Genomic DNA, 20,118 nt, shown 5'->3' on the forward strand with positions numbered 1-20,118 from the left:
TCTTAATACGTTGCTTTCTCAGTCTTTCAATCTTTATTTTTTCAATAAAAGTCTTGAAACTGCCTGGTGCTCCATTATCTTCTTTCCTCATCTTTTACCAAACAAACAAATGTATGTGTAAGTTTTAAATTAAAAATAGTACACAGATGATTAAAATTGAATGTATAAATCAAGTTACCTTTTTAAATGCAAGATAAAAAGCTTTTAATGTTGATGTAGAACTTGAATCTGGATAGTTGCGTACAACATCATCCCAACTATATTCATTCAACAGTTTAACCATTTTTTTTTTAATTTTCATGTAAACTTTGTGGCTGCATAGATAAAGTAAGAAAAAGTTAATATAATGATATGTATAACAAATACTACCAATAACAACATGTTTTATTTAAAAGATAACTATAATCTCGGAAATAAGTAAAAATAATTCAGCAAACTTACTTTTGAAATTCTTCAGACATTTCTTCCAATGATAATTCCCCTGACCTCACACGAGATAATATTGTTTTGACAATTTTTTCATCTTTCACTCCTTGCATCGCCCTCCAAGGCGTGATGGTCATATCGTCTGGAAGTTGCTTCAGTTCAGGAGCTGATTTATTGTTGCTACATATCAATGGCTTAGACTTTTTGACCCTCTGGTTTTTAATGCCAATGTCTTCCCACATGCTAAAAATGTCATCAATCAAATTCCAAATATCTCCAGTTCTAAATGCCAATTGGAAAATGTTATCAACACCTCTGAATAAATCGCTATATCTACTGTCTTTTCCACCTTTTGAATTGGTTTTCTCTTCAATTTGATAGCCTATTTCCATACAACATTCCTTTCGGAAATCTACAGTAATATTTATCCTATCCCCACCACATTTTTCTAGGAATTCAATATGAATAAATCTAACCTTTTGGATCAAAGTCATAGACATCCTATATTCATTATCTGAATTATGATCCAATGCCACTAACTTTGCTTCTGTTTCATTTAAACCAGCATAAATGATACATTTCATTGTTTCAAAACGTGGGTTATTAGGATATTCCTCCATCAATTGTCTTTGAGCTTCAACAGAATGGTTCCCCCCAAGCACATAATAATTGTATTCAAAACATTTTGACTTATCAAATGCTTCTTTGTTGGGAACTTGAAGTGGATCAACAAGAAGCACATAACTAACCACATGAGCATATGGATTGTACCTCATCAATATCTTCAAGTTGTGAACATGCAGATGATGTGGCTTTCTGATTTGATATTGGCATTGTCCTTCACTTGCCTTATAGTTTGTCTGACATTTAACTGAAATGTACGACCACCATCAATTAAGTTTCTCTTTGTCAAATTCTGTCGAATGGCATTTTGATTTGTTTTGATTATGTCATCATCTAAATCAGCTCCTGGTGTAATGATTTCTCTGCTTTCTTTTGAAGTTTCACTAGGTTCTTGACTGCTGGTAATGACTACTTCAAGATCTTCAACTCTACTTTTTTTCGTCATAACATTCTCAAGAGATATATTCTTGGGCATTGTTACTTTTGGTCTTTTACGACCTTCTTCAGTTCCAATGTCATCTTCAGTAATGGCAACATATGCTTCATTGTCAATTTCAACTTCATCGTCCTCAAAAGTAACTTGTTTACCCTTGCTAGATTTATCCACCAGAGGCCTTTTTTTCTGATTCTTTGGATGTAGTTTTGTAGCATCATCAATTACTACATTTTCCATGTTTTCCATATCTTCTTCTGACACTGAGTAAAAATGGCTGACAACTTTCATGATATCATGCTCTATGAAATGAATGCCTCCCAACCTAATTGAACAGCTTTCAACAAAATTCTGCCAAACAAAATATCATATGTTAATATAAACAAAGTTAAAAAAATATAGCGAGACACTTTCAAAACGCAAAATAAAAATACAAATAACAATACTTACGATGTTTTGTGTCATCTCATTTAGGATTTGTTTACACAACTTTGTAGATACCTCTCTCGTGTCATATAATGAATATGATAGTCGGTATTTAATCCTTTCATGTGACTTGGGAGCTTTTGTAAGTACGTAAACAACTTCAGTGTTTGGTAACAAACACATATCTATGACTCTTCCCATCACCTCCAAATTTTCATTATTATGGGGTATATCAATGTATAGATATATATTCACAGTTGTGCTCTCTCTTTCTTTCACATACCAGACTCTTGATGGAAATTTCACCTCTTTTGAACTTTTTCAATCTGAGATTAGCTTCTTATCACTTGAAGCACTTGAAATATTTGTAGGCATGAGCTCAGGTGGAATTCGTTCACCAATGTTTTTTGAAGATACACCTTTAAGACTCTTTGGTCTAGAAAGATTCACAGAAATTTTCCTTGATGCCATTTTCCTAAAAAAAACACATAAATTAGTAAATAAAAAAACATATTAACTTAAATTAATAACAAAAATATACCATAAATTTTTTATTTGTATAATCAGAATTGCCCAGCCACCTCTAACGGGCAGGCGGGTCGATGGACGAGCGGGAGGTCAGGTGAGGGATAATGAGACTAAGTAGACATTTAGGCAAGTATGGGCGAGCCCCTACCCACACGCCCCCCACAACCCCCTAAATTTCTCCCCCTCCTCGGCCCCCCCCCCTTCCATCACCCTACCCCTACCTACCGTCCCCCCACACTCCCGCGCCCCATCCCCCCCCAATCCCCTGCCCCCAAACCCTCCCCCAATCCCCCGCCCCCAAACCCCCTACACCCCCAACACCTCCCCGCGGCCGCCCCTCCCCACTGCGCCCACCACTCCCCACACCACGCGCCCCCCACTACCCCCGTGCACTACCCCATCCCCCCCACCTTTTGCCCCTACCCCTACCCCTACCCCTTACCCCCCCCCCCCCCCCGACCCCCTAACCCTTATCCCCCCCTACACCCTACCCGCGCCTTACCCTTACCCCCCCACCGCATCCCCCCTATTCCCCACTTGCGCCCTACCCCTACCCCCCGCCCCGCCCCCTACCCTACCCTACCCCATACCCCTTCCCCTCCGCCCCCTACCCATTCCCATTCCCCACCCCGCACACCCTACTCGGCCCACCCCTCGCCCTCCCCCCCCCCTACTCGGCCCACCCGATCCACCCCTCCTCCTCCCTGGCCCCTCCGCCCACCCCTCCCCCTCCCCCCCCCTCCCCGGCCCCCTCCGCCCACCCCTTCGCCGCCCCTCCCCCTCCCCTCCCCCCCCCCTTCGCCCCCTCCCCTCCGCCCCTCCGCCCACCCCCCCCCTCCGCCCGTGCAGGGCCACCCCCGGGCGCCCCGCCCCGACCGACCGGCGGCGGATCGATTCCGGCGCACAGCGCCACCCCCGGGCCGCCCCGCCCCGCCCGACCGCGGCGGGTCGATTCCCGAAATCGACCCGCCGCCGGTCGAGCGGGGCGGCCCGGGGGTGGCCCTGCGCGGGCGGAGGGGGCGGGGGGGGCGGGGTGGGCGGAGGGGCCGGGGGAGGGGGAGGGGTGGGCGGCGTGGGCGGAGGAGGCCCGGGGAGGGGACGGCGGAGGGTGGGCAAAGGGGGCCGGGGAGGGGGGGCGGAGGGGGTCGGGGAGAGGCGGGGGAGGGGGATGGGTGGGCGGAGGGCCGGGGAGGGGGGGGGGGGGGGTGGGCCGGGTAGGGGCGGGGGAGGGGGCCGGGGGGGGAATGGGGATGGGGCGGGGGGGAATGGGGGGGGTAGGGTGAGTAGGGTAGGGGGCGGGGGTAGAGGTAGGGCGGCGGGGGGGGAATGGGGGTAGGGTAGGGGGGGCGGGGGGAAATGGCGGGGTAAGGTAGGGTAGGGGAGGGGGATGCGGTAGGGTAGGGTAGGGTGGCGAGGGGGCGTGAGGGTGTAGGTGGGGGGTAGGGGTAGGGGCAGAAGGGGAGGGGGGGGGTTAGCGGTTAGGGTGTAGGGGGGGGTAGGGGTAGGAGTAGGGGCAGATGGGGGAGGGTAGGATGCAGGAGCGGGGGAGGCGGGCGGTAGGGGTTAGAGTGTAGGTGGGGGGTAGGGGTAGGGGCAGAAGGGGAGGGGGGGTTAGCGGTTAGGGTGTAGGGGGGGTAGGGGTAGGGGCAGAAGGGGGGGTAGGGTGCGGGTTGGGGGGCAGAAGGGGGTGGAGGGAATGGGGCAGGGGGAAGGAGTTAGGGGGTGGGGCCCATAGGGCCAGCGTTACGGAAGGAGGGGAGGAGTTGAGATTGGAGGGGAATGGGAGTTAGGGGGTGGGCTTATGGGGAAGAGAGTTGTGGGGTAGGGAAGGAAGAGTTGGGGAAAGGGTGCATGGGTGGGCGAGTTGGGGGTGGCAAGGGCTGGCGCATGGGTAGGGTAGAAGGGGGAAGAGGGCATGGGTGAATGGGAAAGATCGGTAATGGGTTGGGGGAAGGGGGCACGACGACGGCCTACCCATGGTTATTGTGTGATTGAGTTTGATTGCCCACCATGCTCACGATTGACATAATTGTTATTTTGGCTTGGAAAAATTATTAATTTAAAAAAAAAAAATCTTCTTCGACGTTAAAATAATTTAATATGAAAATTTTGAAGAAAAAATTGAACTTACCTTTCAATTGCGATAATTCTTCGTTGAATATGTTGTTGATAGCAATATAGTTGCTCCACAAATTCACGTCTTTCAACGAACTTCAGAAAACCTGGATGTGAGGTAAGTAATAGTGATAACGAAATTTAATATATAAGTGAAATTACGAAGATGTTTTTCTGTACGATTAATGTGGTATAATTTTTTTTTAAATTATTATAGAGCGAATATTGTAGAGTTATTTTACAATGGATTGAATGTGGGATTAATTTGTTTTAGAATATATTATAAAAATTTAAAAAAAAAAAAAAATTAGTTGTTTAGTAAATATTATATACTTTAACTATTAGAATAATTAATATAGAAGTTGTAGTTTACAATTTGAATTTCAGTGATTGATTTCATAAAAAAATTTAGTTTATGTTTTTCAATGAATTGTAGAATAAAATAATAAAGGTAAATAAATCTAACAAACTTTTGGAGGGAAATATTTTCGGGAAAATTTTTGGAGGGAAATATTTTCGTGAAAATTTTTGGAGGGAATAATTTTGGAGGGAATATTTCATTCTTTAAGCTATATAATATTCTTAGGAGATTCCATTTGTATCATTCAACATCTTCTATTTGAAAGAGATGGATTGTTCTGATGGTGAAGTTTCGATTTATACACCATCAACATCTTCATCGCGTAACAACTCTATTCATATTGATGAATATAGTAGGAATTCTTCCACTATGAATAGAAAGTCAATTCTTCCACTTAGTCCCGATTCTAAGGACTATGAAAGCAGCGGTGATGAAGAGCATGATGGTGAAGTTCAAAAGAATGGAGTGTCACGATGTCCACTTAGTCCTAATTCTGAGGACTATGAGAGTAGCAGTTTTGAAGAGTGTGATGGTGAAGTTCAAAAGAATGGAGGGTCACGATGTCCACTCAGTCCTAATTCTGAAGACTATGAGAACAGCTGTTTTGACGTGCATGATGGCGAATTTCAAAATAATGGAGTGTCACGGTGTCCACTTAGTCCTAATTCTAAGGACTATGAGAGCAGTAGTGATGAAAAGTGTGATAATGAATTTCAAAAAAATGGAGTGTCAAAGTGTCCACTTAGTCCTAATTCTAAGGACTATGAGAGCAGCAGTGATGATGAATGTGATAATGAATTTCAAAAGAATGGAGTGTCAAAGTGTCCAATTAGTCATAATTCTAAGGACTATGAGAGCAGCGGTGATGAAGCGCGGAATGATGATTTTCAAAAGAATGAGGTGTCAAAGTGTCTAGTTAGTCCTGATTCTAAGGACTATGAGAGCAGCAGTGATGAAGCACGGGATGATGATTTTCAAAAGATTGGAGTATCACAATGTCCTCTTAGTCCTGATTCTAAGGACTATGAGAGCAGCAGTGATGAAGCGCGGGATGATGATTTTCAAATGATTGGAGTATCACAATGTCCTCTTAGTCCTGATTCTAAGGACTATGAGAGCAGCAGAGATGAAGCGCGAGATGATGATTTTCAAAAGATTAGAGTATCACAATGTCCTCTTAGTCCTGATTCTAAGGACTATGAGAGCAGCAGTGATGAAGCGCGGGACGATGATTTTCAAAAGATTGGAGTATCACAATCTCCTCTTAGTCCTGATTCTAAGGACTATGAGAGCAGCAGTGATGAAGCGCGGGATGATGATTTTCAAAAGATTGGAGTATCACAATCTCCTCTTAGTCCTGATTCTAAGGACTATGAGAGCAGTAGTGATGAAGAACAGGATGAGAGCAGCAGTGATGATCCAATGATGGAGATTTGCCAAGAAATATTGCATCGAGGAGTAGGAGCAGACCTTTTCGTATCAATGCAAACTATTCTAGTTATACAAGAGGTAGAGCAGAATATCTGACGAGAAGAAGTTCTATCAGTGCTCTCATTTCAAGTGAATGTTGCCAAAAAAATTGCTTGAAACGTATGGATTTCATATTTGCATTAGAAAGCAGGAAGAGATATTTGTCAATGAATAAAAGCATGCAAAACTCATATTTAGTTGGCTGCATGCAATCTACATTGTCAGGTTATGATTATCATATTAGGAATTTATTATTGTGTAGAAAAGCTTTCAAAATGTTTCATTCAATTGGGAATTTTCGTCTCTCGAGAATTCAAGAAAATTTGGAAAAGGATCCCACATTTTATTCAGAAGTACGTTATAAAAGACAGTTTGGGCCATCATCAAATACTGCAATGTCATGGATGAAAGATTTCTTTTCAAAGCATGGAGAGTGTATGCCAAATAGAGAGACAATACATATTCCAGATAATTTTTCAAGACGAGAAATCTACAACTTATACAAAGAATATGCAGAAAGCGCTGAGGGGCAGGGCCAATTTATTACATATCAATTATTTGTGAAGATATGGAAGAAAGAATTCAATAATTTTCGTATTCCTAAGAAGACAAGGATGGGGATTTGCAGTACATGTGCTTCTCTTAAATCAAAAAGGGACAAATGTGAAGGCTCAGAAAGAGGTAAGTGTTCATAACTTTTACTTTCAAAATTGTATAGTCATCAACTATGAAAACATATTTCTTAATGAATTTCTTTTATGTTGTGTAGATTTAATTGTCAAAGAACTTCAGGAGCATCGCGAACAACAAACAAATGAAAGGAAGAAGTTGTACAAGCATCGAAAGAAGTGTTATGATAATCCAAATAAATATTTGGGTTTGATAATTGATGGTATGGACTAGAAGAAAACACTTTTACCACATTTTGTTCGCACACCCAAAAATCTACAAGAGGAAAATTTTATTCAGTTTCACTTGGTCGGTTGTATGGTCTTCAATGGGAAAATGTTGCGAAGGGTGTACTTCACAGCTCCAAATATTCATAATGATGCAAATCTGACCATAACCATAATTCATGATGTGATTTCTCATTGGTCTGGTAATCTTCCTGAAGTTTTGTATCTACAATTGGACAACACTTACCGTGAAAACAAAAATCAGGTTGTTTTTGGGTATCTGAACATGCTTGTCGAATTGAGAATTTTTCAAAATGTAAAGGTTGGTTTCCTTCTTGTTGGGCACACTCATGACCATATTGATCAGATGTTCAGTCGTTTTTCAGTCACATTGAGGAGGAAGGAAGTTGGGAGCTTGCCATCACTAATTGAATGTATTAAGAAATCATACATGCCAGAGCCTGCTTTTGAAGTGTTGGAAGAAACTGTTGACATGCGAAGGTTTATTCTAGGATCATATGGTGAGGGGAAATGCATTGAACAACTTAATGATATTAGCTTCCAACATCAATTTCGTATAAAAAAAATGATGGGAAAACACTAATATGGGGCAAGAAGTTTTCAACTACTACAGAATGGGCACCGTCATCAGGTTTGCAATTTTTGAAGTTCATTCCAGATCGTCCAATATTTGCATCAAAAATATTGTTATTACAATCAGTTGGTGAAGTTCAGAATGCACACAGACAGAATAGACATATAAATTATTCTGATTTCCTAGAAGAAATTAAAAAATGTATTAGATATACATATGAGTACTTTGACATTGTTGATTCAGTTTGGTGGGAGTCATTTTTCAATAATCAAAGTGATATCATTTCAACAACAACCAATGAAGATATACCTTTGAAAAATCCATTTATTTGGCCACAAAATGTGTCGAATGAACAAGAGGAAGTAAACATTGTTGAATAGCAACAAACTCAAGGTATTATTAATTCTTCACAGGCAATGGAAAGAGAGATGTATATTGGTTCCAGAAGATCTCGTGCACAACGTGAAGCCATGGAAGACCTTTATAGGGGTTTAGTACATGATATTAAGGAGGGTTGCATGATTGCAGTGCTAGAAGATGGAGATCCCAAAGGCTATCCATTTTGGGTTGCTAAAGTTATAAAGGTCTTTACAGAAAATGAGGATGTTACAAGTGTTGAAGTACATTGGTATGCCACAAATACACACCCATTCAATGGTGTGTATAAGCCAGAGATGGTAGTTGACAAAAAAAATGGTGGAAAAAGAAAAAGAAAGGGTACAAATATAAATCGCCGCCGCACAGACATATTACAATTGGAGGATGTTGACATACTTGTTTATGACTTCAATTTAACAAAGAGAGGAACTCTTCGCTTCAAGACGATAGAGATTCTGAAAAGGTTGTTACCAGAAGGAATAGTGTTGACATGGGAGTCTGTTGAAACCAGTCGTAGATCTAGAAGACTTTTGAAACCTGGAATGTTGGGCGTGCATGTGGACTCAGATGGGGCACTAGTTGACGAAAGAGAAGAATATGGAACATCTTTGTCAGCATCCAGTCACTCATCTGAAGATGTGAATTGTGATGGTGTGCAAGAAAATATGAGTGATTTTGAATAATTGTTTAAGACAGATTATATAACTGATGTATGCATCATATCTTCAAATAAAATTAATGTTTTCCATATGTTGTTAAATGAGAAGTTATGAAGCATTTTTATGTTGTTGGATTATGTCTTAAGTATGATAAATTTTATTGTTTAAATATCTACAATGCAATATCAAATTAGAGATATAATGTCTGTTTTATTCAGTATACAAATAAAGACTTTTGATTTCATTCAGTGATATAATTTGTTCATAATGTCATGGTTTTTTAATTTTATAGTTGAAAAATTTTCAATTTCTTTTGTATCTAGCATGGTGTGGTTGAAAACATGTTAAATTTATACTTAGGAAAGAAAAATGATATTCTACCAGAAACATTAATGTGTTTTTTCCTTAAAAATTAACTTTGTTTGAGACATAAAAAATTGGTTTTATTAGCATTTTTTAAAAATTTTGAAAATTGACCCTAAAAAAAAAAGCGTTATTCCAGTAGCATCACTTTCGTTTTGAAGCTATATTTTGCACGAAAATTTCGTAGTAAATTTCGTAGTCACCGCCATTTTTAAAACACGTTCAAAATTGACACCTAAAAAAAAAACATCGTTCCAGTATACACACTTTTCGTTTTTAGCACTGTTTTTTATGTTTTTTTGGGGTTTTTTGGCCAAAGTTCCCATTTTGAGTTTATAGTTCCCGTTTCAAAGTTTACATTGTTAGATGTCAAATTCCCAACCAAGTGCCATAGGTTTGAATTATTAAGTGCCACAACTCACAAGTTTGAGCTAGTAGGACTCTGCCCACAAGAAAATCTCAAGTTTGATCCAAAGTTTCCACAAGTCTAAGTACAACAGATGCCACAGTTCACAGTACTTAAGCCACGGGTCCTGAAGTCTTGAGCACAAGGTCGAACTTTAATGTTTCTATCGCAAATTTGAGCTCTCCACTTGCCAATAAACCAAGTTCACACAGGTCTGAGGAGTAAGGAATTATTTTGAAGTCTTGTAACCCTTATCCAAGCTATTGGAGACATCCTACACAGCTTCTTTAATACCAGGGCACTGTAATTTGTGCTTTCCATAACAAGTCCAAGATCAAATTCTTCACAAATCCGAACATGTTTACTTCTCTTCACATAGTCAAGTATCAAACTGCTATTTGATCATTGTTCAACCTTCAAAAAAAATGTGAGTTAGGACTGTGTGAGGTCTTTCACATCTACAGATGACTATACATTTAGCTAGAATGATAGCCCAACAGCCCAAATAGAAATGACTATGCCTTCCTCGACTTTTTTGTCTTGTTGTTCTGTATTTCTGAAGTAATCTTCATCGAGTACTGTGATTGTTCACCAAAATTTCTTGGTTAAATGAATAGTATGAACCTTCTTTTTATATTATTTTGATGTTAAAATGAATGGGCATGTCTTCCTAGAGGTAGGCCGACATGAATGTCTAAGTGTAAGTCAGCTCAACATTAGAAATATATTTTCTTAACTTGAAAATTCAATATCTCACAAACTACTAGGAGTTTTGGGACAAATAAGGGCTCGTTAGAAAGGGAAAAATATACTCTATAAGATGGTATATGTCTCATTGTGGAAAGAGGCCTCCGAGCTGTCAAAAAATATTTTTTTTTATCATCACAAGGAGAGCTTCTTCATCAAGAGTCACTAGTGTCTCCATGGTTAGTTCAAGGACATCTAAGACATTATGAACAATAGGAATCTAGGACAAGACTTCTTCACATCATAATGGCATCATTAATAGATTGACATGTTCATTAATGGCATCCTTATCAAACAAGAGGGATTTGTCTTCATGAGCAAGGACATCATCATAATATGCATGAGGTTATGATATGACAATAATATTTTCCATCCCAATAGTACCATATTGACATCAATGACAACCTTGATTAATAGATTACAGGGTTGTTTGGACATGCAGGCAAAGGCACCTTCACCACCTCCATATTGGACTTCCTCATCCTCTTTTATGAATCCCAAATTTTGTCCTCAAAAGTTATGTTCTTGAGATCATTTTCATAGACCACCTTGAGCAACTCTCCTAGTGCAAAACAGGTCTTCAAAAGGCTTTGAGCTAGGGGTTGTGGCCTCCCTTGATCCATCTACCTCATCCTCCATCTACCTTGTCATCCCTTGAACCCATCATGTCCACCTCCTAATCCTTCTCGGTAGCCTTCATGTAGCATTACAAGCCTTCCTCTAGAAATACAAGGCACCTGTAGTAGCCACCTGTAGCACACCTGTATCAGCCTGTTTCCTCATCAGTTTTGACCTTTGCTGCAATTTGGACTTAGCTTAGAAGTAGGTTGACCCCCAGCTATGACCCCATGATCAAGGGCAGCTCCTAGGCCACTCCAAACATAGAATATTGGTTTATATGCAAATATGAGCTAGATAGATGATACATAGAATCTTGAGTTTTGATTTGGTAAGTTAGTTTCTTGTCTGCAAGTAGATTCGGTAGCTAGATGGTTGATTGCAAGTAGTGTAGCTCTTATCTTTCCATCAATTTTTTCAATAGCATTTACAAGTTGAAATTCAAAAGAATTTTCCTTTTTATAATTAGAGGTAGCTTCTAAATTGCACCTTCATTAGTTAGCTTTTATTCTAATTCAATAGAAGTAATGGTCTTTGAGCACTATTGATCAAATTTCCTAGTTGAGGGTGGCATGAGTAGAATCTCATGTGTTGTGCATATAGCACTGTCACCTCAAAGTTTGTACAAACCTCGGGTTGATAAATAGATTTGAGGAGCACTTGGGAGTTGCAACACTCTTAGTGTAATACCAGGGCTCACCACTTTATGACGCCATTGCCAAGGAGGTGTTATTTCTTCTTAAGCATTGTTTTCTGTTTTGCATGCAGTTTTGAAAAAGAAACATAAAATAAAAAGAGAAAAAATTTTGTCATGCCTTGTAGGAATAGAGATACTCAAGGAAAATTATTAACAAACACCCCCAACCCTTCAGCAGTCAACCTTCACTCTTCTTCGGTGATTGTCAGCTTCCCTCTCTGACTACAAGGGAGTTAGAAGACCCTCTAGGTGAGCAACCTGAGATCTTTGAAGAACCTATTGGGGAAGAAGAAGAACCCACTTCACCTACCCAAACCATGGCTGAAAACAGGAACAATGAGGTTTTCCCTATCAGAGAGACTAATGGAGAGGCTAGAATGAAGAATATAAGCCCTAATTCCCTTCCACACTTTCATGGCTTAACCTCTGAGGATCCTGATACCTTTATGTTTGAATTTGTTGTTGTCTGTAGGACCTATGACTATGCCTCTAATGACCAGAAGTTGAAGTTATTCCCATCTACCCTTAAGGATGCAGCCTTGGGTTGGTTTATGGGTCTACCTGGGGATAGCATCACTACCTGGGTTAAAAAGCAACAAGCCTTTAATAACAAGTACAAAAACTATTGTAGGTCCAAATAAATGAAGGAAGAAATCTTTAGAATGACTCTTGGACCTGAGGAATCCCTATAGAACTATAAAGAGACATTTCAACTCAGTGATAGGAGGGTTAGATGCACCCTTGATCCCAAATCACTCAAGCTAGTTCTTCTCTAAGGGATCAGAGAGGACACGCTGGAAATCCTCAACATGTTTTCTGGGGGAGATATATATCAATCATCCTATGATGACATAAAAAAAAGTGTTAAAAAATCACTCTAGGAATGCTAGAAAGAAGGGTAGGGCTAGTCAATGCTTGATTAGTTCCTCTCCTTCCACAACATCCATCAAGAATGAGATTGGGAACATGTTAGAAGACTTTAAAAGTGAAATGATGCATACCTCTACTTTGAAAATGGATACCATGCAGATCAAGAGGGAACAAGAGGAAGCAGAGAGAGCCCTAACTATTTTCTACCCTAAATGCACTAGAAGGCACCCCAGGAATGAATGCCCATTAAATGTCATAGAGGTTTGCTTAGTTTGTGAGGAAAACCATGCCATAGACAAATGACCTTCTTTCCCTGGTTTAAAAGTTGTATACCAAGGGGTTGAGAAACTCTAGTTTATAAATCAAATGAGACCTCAAGGACCTAGGCCATAACAACAGGGCATGCAAGCTACATCTTACTCTTATTACCATCCCAACTAGAATGCATCATTGTCGCCCTAGTACTCTTTCACTCATCCATCATGGTACACACCTCCTTCTTGGCTTTATGATCCTCAATATCCTCCTCAACCTATCAATCAACCATTTCATCCATATGCCCCTGAACCTCCTCAATGGAACAACCCATCACAAGGTGGAGACCTCAACTCAACCAGCGTCCTGCTTTACTGCCTCCACCTCCACCTCAACCACAACTCACTCATCTGGCTCCACCCAAGAAATCTCATATTCGTGATCAACCCAATCCAAACATGAATAACAAGAAGGCATGGCAGGTCTACAGTGGAGAGACATCTTATCCTACCTATACTGTGGAGATCCAAGAAATCAACCTTATGTCTGGAGGAGTACTTCCAGATAACCAACCTCCATCTCCACCCAAAGAACTTGAAGAGGAAAAGGAAGAGAGTACCCCTCAAGTAAATCCACCTTCTTTTCCTGAGAGATTGATCCACCCTAGCGAACACGTCCCAGAAGAGATTGAACTTCTAGGAGAATTGAAGAATCTGCGTTAAAATACCCCTTCTCTAGGATATTAAGGATACTCACGTCTATAATAAGTTGATCAAGGAGAAATGATTCAAACACCCTGGAAGAAGAAAAAGAGACACCCCCACCATCAATGTTATTGGTCAATTATCTAATTTGATGTTGGGGAGAGTGATTTGCCCAAAATATTTACACCCTGGAAGTCCAGTGTTGGATGTACACATTGATGGCATCATTGTCCCTCATACCCTTATTGATATTGGGGCTACCATCAATGTGATGACTAAAGAAACCATCCTAAAAATAAACCTCTAAGGAACCTTGAGAAAAACCACCACAGTGTTGCGAATTGCAGATAGATCCACAGTAGCTCTTGAGGGATTTGTTGAGGATGTAATGGTCTCCATTGACTCTTGGGAGTATCCTACTAAATTCTTAGTTCTCCAGCCCAAAACCAAATTCAATGATTATACCTTCATATTGGGAAGGCCATGGTTAGCCATTGTTGATGCTAACATTAGTTGCAGTGCAGGGTTCATGACCATTAATAATGGGAATTTGTCCAAACAATTGGTATTGTATCCTCCTGCTCATCCATCCATTGAGCATGACTTACCCTTGTGGCTAGAAGAGGAGGAAGATGAAGTGTATCATACAACATCTTACCCAATTTGTACCCTAGATTTTGTTATAGGAAGGGGTCAACCTGATGAAGATGACCTCATTGACTAGATCCTTTAAAACCAACCCCCCAGTACCATGCATATTGATGAGCTAGTGAAAGAGTCTGAGAGTAGTCCTTGGACTAAATTATGCTCAGTTGACCCAAGTCCTACCCATGTCAAATTTGTAGAATTTGGCCGATCTAGAACCTTGAAGATTAACCCCTCTCTCAGCCAACCAAGAAGAAATTGTGAATTATGTTGAAAGAACACTTAAATGCCTTTGCTTGGAACTATAAAGAAATGAAGGGGGTGCATCCCTCAGTTTGTACTCATCACATCTACATCAAGGAGGGATGCAAACCTGTGTGCCAACCTCAGAGGAGAATGAACCCAGCCCTCAAGGACATAGTAAAGGAAGATTTGCAAAATCCGCTGGATGCAAGGTTAATATACCCCATCTCAGATAGTGACCCTCTAGTTTTAGTCCCAAAGAATAATGGGAAATGGAAGATCTGTGTGGATTACAGAGAATTGAACAAACCCACCAAGAAAGACCATTTCCCTTTGCCTTTGATTAATCAATTTTTAGATGGTCTTGCAGGGAAGAAGTTCTTTTTTTCCCTGGATGGATTCAGTGGTTACAATTAGATCCAGATTATCCTTAAGGATCAGGACAAGACTACATTCACATGTCCTTGGGGTACCTTTTCTTATAGGGTCCTCCCTTTCAGTCTATGTAATGCCCCTGCCACTTTTCAAAGGGAAGTTTTGAGCATCTTTGTTGAGATTGTCCATGACTCCGTGGAGATCTACATGGATGATTTCACTTCTTATGGGTGACTTCCTGGAAGCTCTCTCTAATCTAGGAGAAGTCTTGAGAATATGCATTGAAATGAACCTCTCGCTTAGTCCTGAGAAATGTGAATTCTTAACGAATGTAAGAACTATCATTGGCCATTCAATATCTCATGAGGGAATACAAATAGACCCAAACAAGATTTCCATCATAAAAGGGTCCCTACTCAAAAGCAGAGGGATGTTAGGAGTTTCTTGGGCTTCGCTAGCTATTATAGGAGGTTTATCAAGGATTTCAATAAAGTGGCTTCACCATTGTTTGGACAAGTACTCTGAATTATGTTGGACAAGTAGCTGCCAAGGGGCCCTTGATATTTTAAAAGAGAAATTGACCATTGCACCCATACTTAGGGGTCCAAATTGGGCTCTGCCTTTCCATATCCATGTTGATGCATCCGATAAAGTTGTGGGGGCAACCTTGGGGAAAATAAATTATAAGTTACCCTATGTCATTTACTTCATAAGTAAAAATCTAAGGTTTAATTGAACTACACCGTCACTAAGAAAGAACTCTTAGTTGTTGTACAGTCCTTAAACAAATTTAGACACTACATCACTGGATACCAAAATTTTATGCATATTGATCATGCAACTATTAAATATTTGATGAACAACCCTGATGTGAATGCTAGAATCATTAAATGGTTGCTATTGTTACAACACTTTGATTTAACTATCATTGACAAGCCAAGAAAAGAAAATGTAGTTGCGGAATTTTTGTCTAGACTTGCTTTGCCTGCAAGTGATGAAGGGATGGTCGATGATCAGCTTCCAGATGAGCACATATTTTCCATCTCAGTGCTCTCTCCATGGTTTGGAGACATAGCCAACTACCTTGTTGCTACAAGATTTCCTCCAAATCTGCCATCTAGGGAGAAGAGCATAATTGTAAGGAAAAGTGCCCCTCACTTGGATTGGGGGCAATCTTTTCAAATTGGGGCTAGATTAGATCTTAAGGAGATGCGTCAGGGAAGAGGAATCTTTGACATCCTCTTAGCCTACCACGATGGGCCCTATGGAGGTCATTTTGCAACCAAAAGAACAGTGTTCAAAGCTCTACAAGCTTACTATTATTGACCGACTCTCCACCAAGATGCAAGAAGATATACCAGCGAATGTGATCAGTGCCAAAGGATGGGAAAACCCATAATCAGGGATGAAATGCCTCTACAACCTCAAGTGGCCTTAGAGCCATTTGATAAGTGGGGCGTGGTTTTCCTTGGGCCAATTGATCCACCATCAGGGGGAAAAAAGCACATCATTGTGTGCACTGATTACTTGACAAAGTGGACAAAGGTTGTCAACGCAGCAACATAAGCGAAAGTGGTTGAGTTTTTGAGGAAAAATATTTTCTACAAATTTGGGTACCATAGGGAGATAGTCATTGATCAGGCAGCTCAATTCACATCACATTTGATTGAGAATCCCTTAACGAAGCATCATATCAAACTCAGAACATATACTTCCTATCACCCTCGGGAAGATGGGCAAGTAGATGTTACAAATCGGGCATTGGAGAGCATCCTCACCAAGGTTGTGAGCAGCAGCATGAGAGATTCGGCAAACAAATTTGTGGAGGCCACTTGGGCCTATAACACCACTTGGAAAACAACCACTGGGTTCACTCCATATGATCTGATTTATGGAAAGAAAACTATGCTTTCTATTGAGTATAATACTGTGAGAATGGCAACCCAATTGGACTTAGATGTCACCAAAGCACAACAAGAGAGGCTACTCCAATTGAATGGCTTGGATGAGTTCAGCATGCAGGCCCTCCTACATGCTAAAGCTATACAATTGCAAGTGAAGGTCTGGCATGATAGGCACATAAAGGAAAAGGTTTTTCAAGAAGGTGATTGCGCATTATTAATTGACTCTAGGTTCAAAGGATTTAAAAGAAAATTGATGACAAGATGGTTAGGCCCATACCTAATAGAAAAATGTCTTGACAATGGAGTTGTTCAAATCAGAACCATTGATGAGGAAGGGATCCCTTGCCCACTAAGCATCACCATACTTTGTCTTGGGGCACCTATTCTAGCATGCAAAAGTACTTATGCAAATGTATGTATGCCTCATGCTTTGGATACTTACTCTCGATGTATTTCCCCACATGTTATTTGCTTACTCTATGTGCATTTCCTCGCATGTTATCTGCTTACTCGATATGCATTTCCCCATATGTTATTCTCTTAATACAAAGCACGGCAAACATTCATTAATGTTTGCCTCTTTCTTTGCATGCATTAGCCTCCACATGCTTGGACCTGTGTAGAGTGTAGAGCATGAACCAAAAACCTCTCAAACCTAGCCAGTCTCTGAATACTTCATTCTACACTATCATTATGCCTTTTACCTCGCGAAGAATGTGAAGTGTGGAGGAACACCTCCATCCAAATTCATCATATACTCCATGTGTGAAAACTCAATAGGCCCATATTTGCATAGCCTTTATGTTATGTGCCTATTTCCTTAGTCTTTCGTTGGAGCATGAAGCGTCAAGCTCCTCTCTTTTTGTCCATAGCTCTACATAGCCTATAGCTTTTGCCTTGGTGTTTTTTGAAGAATTCTATTGACTTTTTAAAGCATCAAAGCTTCTAAAAAAGAGTTTTGAGCCATTCTAATTCTTCACGAATCATTTTGGATTAAATTCATCATTACAAGAATAACCCCTCCCACACAAAAGCTCATGGTATAACTCTTAATTAAATCTTGGAGCGTGGGCTAGGTTGGTGTATGGTAGAGAAGGATCAGTGATGCATACCAAATTTGTGGCACTTGGTCTATTTATAACCCACAATACATCAAATGAAAAACCTACAATCATTTAATATAATGCAAATAATGTTTGTGGACGTTGAAAATAAATCATTTGCATCACAAAAACTACTAGACAATGTAGAAGAAAGGTAGAAATCATTAAGAACATGAAGTTTTCTTAAGGAAATATGGTGCTATCATAACATAGAAAATTAGAGAAATATCCAAGCAAGTTAAAAATGCACTAATTGGGGAATGTTTTGATAGTAGAAATTCCATATTTATGAGCTGATCAACTAGCCCATTTAGATGGTAAATTGAAACTAGGATGGATTAATGGTGCTCTCCAAATACCCTTGTCTATTGCTCAAATTTGAAAGTTTCTACAATTTAGAGAAAGAGAGAACTTTGTATAATAAGCATTGGCTCATATCTCAAGTTTAGACTCAAAAAAATACATTAATCTAGTTGTTTTTTTAATTTAGAGTTTTCCTAAAGTTAAGGGAAAATAGTGCTCTCTAAAGACCCTTATCTATTACTCAAATTTGAAAGTTTTCTACAAATTAGAGAGAAATAACTTTGTATAGTAAGTATTGGCTTATTTCTCGAAGGTTAGAGTCAAAAAGTACATTTTTCTAGTTGTTTTTTAATTTAAAGTTGTCCAAAAGTTAAAGTTACATCCCAAGTTAAGGGTGTGGTGTGAGGATCCCAACACATTCATGGTAGGTGACTAGTGGAACAAGGCATTATTCCATAGCTAGAGACAATTCTTAATGATAACAAGTACAATGACCAAAAGTTAAAGTTACATCCCAAGTTAAGGGTGCACCATAGGTTATGGTGTGAGGATCCCAACACATTCATGGTAGGTGACTGGTGGAACAAGGCATTATTCCATAGCTAGAGACAATTCTTAATGATAACAAGTACAATAACCAAAAGTTAAAGTTACATCCCAAGTTAAGGGTGCACCATAGGTTATGGTGTGAGGATCCCAACACATTCATGGTAGGTGACTAGTGGAACAAGGCATTATTCCATAGCTAGAGACAATTATTAAAGATAACAAGTACAATGAACAAGCATGAAAGTTGTTCAATGGGACATTACCTCCTCTCATTAATGGCCACTGAAAGTTGTTCGATGGGACATTACCTCCTCTCATTAATGGCCACTGAAAGTTGTTCGATGGGACATTACCTCCTCTCATTAATGACAACTGCTATATTGTGTGATCTCGCCTTTCCTCGTTTCACTAACACTTGAAGGTATGGTTTTCAGTGAAGAAGCCAAATAGATTTTACCACCGTGGTTTGTCATAGTGGTTAGATGGTTCATAAGGGTAATAGTGCAAGGGAGGAACCTCCTAGAAAGAAGGGTGAAAGAAGCTCTAATAAGCAATAAGTCTGTTATAGCAAGAACCAATGTCAAAGCAAAAATGGGATGAGGGAATCAAAGCAAAGAGATCATGTTGGACAACATTTCTATATTTGTTTTCAAGACCATAATAAGCTTTCCTACCACCAATGATTGACTTCTCAACACCATTGTTCCACTTCAAATTGCAATTAACATTGAAAACTAAGTATTTGTAAGATTTTACCTCTTCAAACTTGTTATCACCATACAAAAACAAAAGATAAATTATTTCCTGAACTTTAATTATCATAATAAAATATTGACAAAAGAGATAGACATAACCAACCCCTACGTAAAATAACAATCACATTTTGTAGACTGAAATTATTTTTAAAAGCCTTGTGTGGAAAGGCAATGCACATAACCGAACCCTATGTGAAATTTGACACAACCACTCACAATACAGCACAAGGATAACTCACATTGCTTCCAACATACAAGAAGATTGGTCCATAACAAGTACTCGATTCAAGCACTGAGCATCCAATGCAATGAAGGTTGTAAAATGCAATAATAGCATTCAACATGTGGGAATTAATAAAGGTGCCAAGGATTCAAAATGAAAAGATATGCCAGTCAAAATACCAACTCAAGGAGTGCCAAGTACATGACTTGGCACACTGTTCTAACCAAGGTTTGGGAAATTGCATCAAAATGTTTATGAATCCATCTCTCAAAACGGCCATACTTCAATCTAAATATGGAAAAGGGGATATAATAAAATTGATACATATAATCAAACCTTACTATGGACAGGAGTAAATTAATAAGATTGGTATTCAGAGACTTGGACACATGAAAATAGTGACACTACTCTTGATAACAATTTCTCCTGATGATACGTCTGCATGAG

Source organism: Pinus tabuliformis, chromosome 8 (assembly GCF_031772625.1).
Source record: "Pinus tabuliformis cultivar Carrire ecotype Pingquan chromosome 8, CPIR1, whole genome shotgun sequence".
Classification (NCBI taxonomy): Eukaryota; Viridiplantae; Streptophyta; class Pinopsida; order Pinales; family Pinaceae; genus Pinus; species Pinus tabuliformis.